We start from the raw sequence: 8619 nt of genomic DNA on the forward strand, positions 1-8619 counted from the left end.
CTGGGAACGAGGTTACTTTCTGGTTAGTCAATAGGCTGGTTTCATTACTTATTTGTTTGGAATAAAATTTACTTTTTTCTCTCCCATAAACCTTGATATTTCATGAATTTCGATCAATGCAAGTACTCGAGAAACGCGAAGCGAGTTCTCTGAAAGCTCGCGCGCAAAACTCGCGCGCTGATTGAGACTGGGCACTAAAAGAAACAAATATGGCGACGGAGCACGCAGAACATGTTTGTAGTTAAATTGGACCTGAAGTGACATTTTTAGACTCCAGGTACTCGTATATCACCTCGATCGGCTCTTTAACTTATTCGTCAACACTTGGCTTTATTTATGGCAAAGAAATTCACGGACGTGGCTTGGCAGAAGGTCTCGCACAGGTCTTGTGAGGTATGCTCGAGCTTAACATAAACTTTAAGGCTTCAACACAGAAAATGTTGGTCTCATGAGCATGAAACATTTAGATAATTTTAGCGAAAGGATTAAGCTGATGTGTTAAACCTGATCACTCTCAGGTAATTTTAAGTTAGCCCTTCTCCAGACATTTACCATCCCCATCTACAGTGAAACCTGTAATTTGTGGATACCCACGTGACCTTAGTTGGTGTTCCCTGAATACAGTCTCGCTTTGCAGGAAAAATGGGAAGAAATTCTTTAAACAAAGTGAGGCATTCGTTCACTTAATGTAATATAGGGTGTTCGCTTAATGTGGGCTTCACTAACAAAGAGGCCCTCTTGCAGACCTCTCAACTGTTCACAGTCCCCTATTTTTTCGTGAGATAGTTTAGATATACCGCCTCTTACTGTCACGGCTATCGTGATTTTCAAATGTGCCGAGTGGGCAGGCGTCGGGGATTATAGCTCCCCCTAAGTAGTTTTGACAATCATGCAAGATGGCAGCCTGTAATGCAAAGCACTGGATCTCGATGATCTTACAGAAAAATAGAGGACTGTGAACAGTCTAGCAGACGTCTCAACACCAAAAGACCAAAAACCTGGAGATCAAGGTAAAAAAACCTGGAGATCTAGCGAGAAACCAGGAGGTTTATCTACGGCATCAAAAAGAACTAAAACCAGGTGTAAGAAAGACATGAAAAGGAAAATTGATCGCTAAGAATATGTTTAACAGGATGCGAACCTTCCCATTCTGTTTTGAACTTTGTCTTCGCCTGATGAATTTTCATCGTCTCGTACCATTTTGACATCGTATACGAAACGTATCTAAATGCAACAAACTGGTAACGATAACCTTATTTGGCATTTATCTTGTCAACAAGACGATCAAATGTGGCGAATAGAGATGAATATGCCTGAGAACTGTGGATTTCTACATAACTGACACATGAAAATCAATTTTTTGAGGCAAAAATGAAAATATTCAAAAAGTGTATTCCATCGGCTTGTGAATCTGTTTACCGTGAGATTTTTGTGCCTCATCGTGAGACCATGAGACTGTCCTCAGAACCGTGAGACTTGAGAGGTCTGCTCTTGGATGGGGAGAGGGTTGTCCAATGCTCTGACAAATTTATGCATGGCATTGTATTGTCATGAAAATTCTGTACAAAACTATAAGAATAAAGAACAAAAAATACAATGACAAATTAAACAAAGCCATGCATAAATTTGTTAGAGTGTTGGACATGTCCCTAGTCTGAATTGCAAGTATGGTCATTTCCCATTTTGAGGAGTAGGCCATGTTCCTCTGCCCGGTTGGTAATTTATTGACCCATGTTGCAATTTCATCTAGCCTTATGTTGCTTTTTCAAGGCCATGTTGCTAAAATATGTGTAATAATAGGTTGCACATATGTGTGAAGCTCCTCACTGATCTTAGGTATTAAACTTGCATAGACATGGCAGTGATTTGAGTTATGATCGAACCAATGTGGAATCAAGCATGACATTCCCTTAGCAACATAACAATTGAGCTTATTAGAATTCAGCTGAATAATTGTTCATCTTGTGTCACTTGTGCTTTTTCCAAGTGAAACAGATTAAAACAGTGTTTTAAACAGACGTGTGGAAGGATTAATGAACTTTTAATCGTTTCAATTTTTCAAGGTCACATCTTTAATTAACCCTTTAAACCCTAACATCAAAATTTAAATTCTCATTTGTTGCCCCTATTCATTTCCTACAAAATCGCATAATTAAGTAAAATCTAGCATTGTGATTGGTCAACGAAGCGAGGTATTTAGTGTAGAATTGCGAGTTGAAAATGAGGCTAAGCGATATTGTTTCATATCTACATAACAACTATCATCAAATTCTAACACAACAATGCAAAAAAGGTTTTGTACAATGTCATTTTAAAATGTTTTCAAAACCATTGTGACCTTTTGAAGAGTTAAAAACAAACAAAAGCGTTTTTTAAAGTGAGCCGGAGGTTCTTCCTTGTTTTGAACTGAACTACAAATTCTCAAAAAGGCATAAAAAACCTCTTTCGCTCGCGACAACAAGAAAACAAGAAAATCCTGTGAACACAGCCCAGAAAATGGCAAGCCAAACTTTAACCAAACAAAACGGAGAAGCGACAACGGAGGAAGTGCCGGGGTCGATTGTCACATATACAGAAGAAGAAATAAATACCTTCAAAGACGACATGGCCCCTGAAAACACGAAAAAGAGTACGCCACTTGCAATCGTCTTGAATCATAGTACTTAGAAAAGTACAAAACAGAGCTGAACTTGAACAGAATTTCTAAAACATTTCAAGGTACTTACCTTATATCAATCGCGACATTAAACTTTCACTGCTTTTGCTTGGACACTTCATTTCTTTCAGTTTTGCCGCCGAAGAGGTAAAAGGTGTAAATTATACCCTGTATAGTGCAACATCCCTGTCTAGACCAAATGAGGGAGTGTCTCCACCCCGGAAATGGAACCCCCTAGTAAAGTCAATTCTGGCCATGTGAACAACTTGCTTTTATGGACACCTTGATAATAAGGATGTAAAAGCAGTTAAATTTGCATTCAAAATACAAATTATGGACTCTTAACCTGACCAACTGACCTGACATAAGATAAGGTGTCTAAAAAACTCTAAAAAAAGTTCGGTTCTTTAAAATGCTACGTTAAATCAAGTTAATTTTTGTCAATTTTTTTTAGTGATTGACAATATTGCATCACATATTTGAAATTCTTGGTGAAGTGGAATAGAATGGCAACTTGCAAAACAACTCACAGGAATGACTGTTGGATAACAAGACCAGCAAGAGAAGGTGACCCTGAAGACAAGGTAAACAACTCTCCTAATTTTCTTACACTAAATAAATCAATATTATGTGTGACATACCTTATTTGTGCAGATGGCCTGTGGGGGCTACACTGATTTTAGATTTTGTCTCTTAAACTTCTTGCAAATGGCCCTCAATTATTTGGGGTGTTTCCCTGCAACTCCACCATTGTCCACAGTAGATGCTAAAACCACAATGGGTCTGCAATACAAAATTGCTTATAAGTCATCCCAGTCATATCGGTCATTATCATATTCATCATATTCATAAATATATTCAATATAATATATTATATATATAATATTATTAATAATATATAATATTCAATATATATTCAATATATAATATTCATCATATTCATCCCAGTCATCACACTGATCCCAGTCATGGTTGTCATCTTAGTCATCCTAATCATCCTAGTTGTCCCAGTCACCCAAGTCAAATAATTCATCACATTCATCCTAGTCATCCCCGTCATTCCAGTCATCCTACTCATCCCAGTCACCCTATTTATCCCACTCATCCCAGTCATCCTATTCATCCCAGTCATCCTATTCATCCTAGTCATCCCAGTCATCCTATTCATCCTAGTCATCCCAGTCACCCTATTCACCTTAGTCATCCCAGTCATAATCTTCATTCCAGTCATCCCAGTTATCCCAGTTATCCTAGTCATCCCAGTCATCCTAGTCCTCCCAGTTGTCCAAGGCATCCTGCTCATTCCACTCATCCTAGTCATCCCAGTCATCTCAGTCATCCTAGTTACCCTTTTCATCCCAGTCACCCTAGTCATCCCAGTCATCCTAGTCATCCCAGTTATCCCAGTTATCCCAGTCATCACAGTCATCCTAGTCCTTCCAGTTGTTCAAGTCATCCTAGTCATCCCAGTAATCCCAGTTACCCTTTTTTTTAACCCTTTTTCTCTGCAAGACATCAACTAGACACTTGGACTCTTGCCCCCCAGAAGACACGTGGTATGGCCTGATTCTGTGGGTGTTAAGAGTTCTGGGTCAGGGCTAAAATCAGAGTACGTGGATATTTTTCATCAGAGCCTGATCTCTGGTTGTTACGCCATACTGACGAGCCCCAAAGAAGGCGAAACAGCTGTCTATGGTTACAATCCCACGCTGTTTTGAGTTCTTTCGGTGTCATGTTGATGTCTTCCAGAGATAATTTTCACGTAGTACGATCAGCATTGCAGTATTCTGCCTGCAGAATTTGATATGTCTACATTTATATTTTTTTGCTGATCAGGTCTTTATAGATCCTACGTTCTTTGGCATATTCGTTTGCAATGCTTTGCAGTCCCTTGTGGTTAATGTTTGTCCAGTTACCCTATTCATTCCAGTCATTCCAGTAATCCTAGTCATCCCAATCATCCTAGTTCTCCCAGTTGTCCAAGTCATCCCAGTCATCCTAGTCATCCCAGTCAGCCTAGTCATCCCCATAATCCCAAAAATCCTAGTCACCCTATTCTTCCCAGTCATCCTAGTCATCCCAGTCATCCCAGGTATCCTAGTCATTTTACTCATCCTAGTCATCCCAGTCATCCTAGTCACCCTACTCATCCCAGTCATGCTAGTCATTCCAATCATACCAGTCACCCTATTCATCCTAGTCATTCAATCCCAGTTATCCCAGTCATCCTAGTCACCCTTCCAACTCAGTCATCCTGGTCACCCTATTTATCTCGGTCATCCTAGTCACTCTAGTAATCCCAGTCATCCTAGAAAGTCATCCTAGTTATTTCAGTTATTTCAGTCATCCTAGTCACCCTTTTCACCTTATTCATCCCAGGCATCCAAGTCTCCCCAGTCATCCCAGTCATCCTAGTCACCCTATTCATCTCAGACATCCCAGTCATTCTAGTCATCCTAAACATCCTAGTCGTTGCAGTCACCCTAGTCGTCCTAGTCATCATAATCATCCCAGTCATCCTATTCATTCCAGTCACCGTATTCATTTCAGTCAACCTAGTCTTTCCAGTTATCCCAGCCATTCTAGTCATCCTTGTCATCCCAGTCATCCTAGTCATCCCATTTATCCTAGTCATCCTAGTTATTTATCGTAGTCATCCTAGTTATCCAAGTTATCCTAGTCATCGCAGTCAACCTTGTCATCCCAATCATGCCAGTTGTCCCAGTCATCCCAGTCATCCTAGTCACACCAGTCATGCAAGTCGTCTCAGTCATCCCAGTTATGCTATTCATCCCAGACATCCCAGTCATTCTAGTCATCCCAGTCACCCTATTCATCCCAGGCGTCTCAGTCATTCTAGTCATCGTAGTCATCCTAATCATCCTAGTCATTGCAGTCACCCTAGTCCTCCCAGTCATACCAGTCACCCTGGTCCTCCCAGTTATCCTAGTCATCCCAGTCATATTATTCATCCCAGTCACCCTTGTCATCCCAGTCAGCCTAGTCTTAAACCAACATTTCCAAATTCCAATTCAATCAGGAATCAGGTACTTTGTGGATGTGCTACCTCCAAATTATTATTAGATTATTATTATTATTATTATTATTATTATTAGTCTTTCCAGTTATCCCAGTCATCCCAGTCATCCTAGTCATCCCAGTCATCCCAGTTATCCTAATCATCCTAGTCATCTAAGTTATCCTAATCACCCTTGTCATCGCAGTCACCCTTGCCATCCCAGTCATCTCAGTCATCCTAGTCATTCATGCCAGTCATGCAAGACATCACAGTCATCCTAGTCATCCAACTTATCGTAGTCATCCTAGTCACCCTATTTATCCCAGTCACCCCAGTCATCCTAGTCATCCCAGTCACCCCAGTCATCCTAGTCATCCCAGTCACCCCAGTCATCCTAGTCACCCTATTTATCCCAGTCACCCCAGTCATCCCAGTCATCCCAGTCACCCCAGTCATCCTAGTCATCCCAGTCACCCCAGTCATCCTAGTCATCCCAGTCACCCCAGTCATCCTAGTCACCCTATTTATCCCAGTCACCCCAGTCATCCCAGTCATCCCAGTCACCCCAGTCATCCTAGTCATCCCAGTCACCCCAGTCATCCTAGTCATCCCAGTCATCCTAGTTATCCCAGTCATCCCAGTCACCATGGTCAACCCAGTCACTCTGGTCATTCAAGGCATTTTAAGTATTAAATAGGTGCAAGTCCACAGCAACAAGCTGTTAAGTGGTGCCAGATCTCTCAGTTGTAGACCTGGATCATTACATTTATTCAACAACCTATAATGTAAACAGGCCTGGCCCCTGTCATTGTAATTCTTTGATGAGTGGTCCTACCTAAATTAAGTTCAATAATTAACAGGTACAGGACACTTTGATGGTCTTGAATCCACGTAAAGTTTATTTTCGGACTGCTTTAGTTGTTTTAGAGATAGTAGCATTGATAGTTTATCCACTTCTCCTTTAAAAACATGCACAAAATTGATTCATTAAAGAAGTATGATTGTTTTATTTTTCTTCACAAAACTAGTGCGCTACTCAATGTTTTTTACAGAACCGTTCAAAAGTAAGTTGACACTCGATTCTCGATCCTGGCGAGAATCAAGTCGAGAGTTGAGACTCGATTCTCGATTGTTGTGTCTCGATTCTTGATTCCTGCAAGATTGGTCAAACCGGAACGGCCCTTGTTTACAAACGATTATAAAGGGTTTTTGTTTCGAGTAATTTGCTCTCTACTGTTGATACTTAATTGCTCTTAGAAATGTTCAAACGGCATTTTGCAACATTTAAATGGCATAAGTTGTCAGTAATAGTTGAACTTGAAAAGCAATCCATGACTTTTTCCACGTGCGTTTTTGGCCCCAAAAAATTATTTGGACTTTTCGTTGATTCATACACAACATCCTCATTCACTCAGGCTATCATTTGTAAAAGTTGTTTTTCTTCAAAGTCTCGGCTAGCCCAGCTTTCCACAAACTCCTGTCACAAAAACAGTAGGATGACTGGGATTAGGCCTTTCCAGATTCTGCTCGGCAACTTTTTGGCAACTTTTAGGATTTTGAGCAACTTTTTTGTCAGAGAGCAACTTCTAGCAACTTTTCGGAAAACTAGCACTTTTTTGGTAACTTTTTGGCTATTTTGAACCAAAATGCTGAATGACCCCTTTTTTTTAAACTAAACAAGTTAAAATTCTCTTGGTTAAAATTCTAAACATCTTTCTAGTAAAACTATTTTTTTTTATTTTTATTATTATTTTTTATTTCCAAAAAAAAATTTTTGTTGCCTCAGGCGAGCATGGTTTCTCCTTCTTCCAAGTGAAAATGTTCACTGGAAGTGTAAATGTGCTGCTCACTAGTACATCATTAAAAATTAAAAATTAAAAAAAAAATAAGAAAAAAAATAAAATTAGATGTGCTGTCTTAAAAATATTCAAGCAACTTTACAAAATTTTTGAGCAACTTTTGAGCAACTTTTTGGCCTAACTGGGATAACTAGAATGACTAGGATGACTGGGATGACTGAGATGAATTGGATGAATAGGGTGACTGGGACAAGTGGGATGACTACTAAGGATGACTTAGATGATGAGGATGACTGGTATGAATAGACCCATTGGTAATATTATATTAAAATTCACACTTGGCTCCGTGGCTTGGGGGAATAAAACAAAAGAAATTATCTTAAGGCTCAGCAATAAACATTTCTTTTGTTTTATTCCCCCAAGCCTCGGAGCCAAGTATGAATTTTAATATAGCGAAAATGATCTATTGGATGGCTAGGATGACTGTGAGGAATGGGATTACTGGGATGACAAGGATGACTTAGATGACTGGGATGACCAGAATGACTGGTATGAATTGGATGGCTACGATGACTGGGATGACTGTGATGAAGTAGATGGAAGTTGGGCACAATTATGCAAATGTAGTCCGCTTTGGTTAGTTTAAAACAATTTGTTAAACAAGATAGTAGCTTGTTGGTCTAATAATATTAATGACAACCAATTTATGATTTTCACAACTTTCTGATTATGTCATTTCATATACAGTTTGAAAGTTTTTAGTGTTGTTCAATAAAATCCGCTTGCGTAATTTTTCATCACGGTAGTTGCAGTCAAGTGCTAGGCAACAAATAGTTCATGCATATCATGTTCTCAGGAAAATTAGCAGGCCAATTTTACGAGAGAATTGTGCGAGATATTTCCTGAAACTTTAAAGAACAAACTAAATTTCCGAGTAGAATTAAAACCATTCTTTCTCAAAAGTTTTCAAGGATCACAAACGCAATTTCAGAGCAAAATATTAGTCATGTTACAGACAGACGTGTATGTTACCGCTGATCTTTATCAAGCCCAGAATAAGCCCAGGATAAGCCAAGGATAAGCCAAGAATCGTTTGATGTTACAAAATAAACATGCTATTGCTTGTACGTGAGTATGCACTGTTT

At 39.4% G+C, this 8619-nt stretch overlaps 1 long non-coding RNA gene across 1 annotated transcript in view; it reads left to right on the forward strand.

The window, feature by feature from the left end:
• Nucleotides 1-207: 207 nt before the first annotated feature.
• LOC140924874 (uncharacterized) overlaps nucleotides 208-8619 on the forward strand; it is an 11385-nt gene continuing 2973 nt past the window's right edge. The window contains exons 1-2 of the long non-coding RNA XR_012164359.1: nucleotides 208-393; nucleotides 3111-3240. This is a non-coding gene — a long non-coding RNA (uncharacterized lncRNA). The remainder of the gene's footprint in view (nucleotides 394-3110; nucleotides 3241-8619) is intronic.

The sequence above is a fragment of the Porites lutea genome, chromosome 14 (genome assembly GCF_958299795.1).
Source record: "Porites lutea chromosome 14, jaPorLute2.1, whole genome shotgun sequence".
NCBI classification, from domain to species: Eukaryota; Metazoa; Cnidaria; class Anthozoa; order Scleractinia; family Poritidae; genus Porites; species Porites lutea.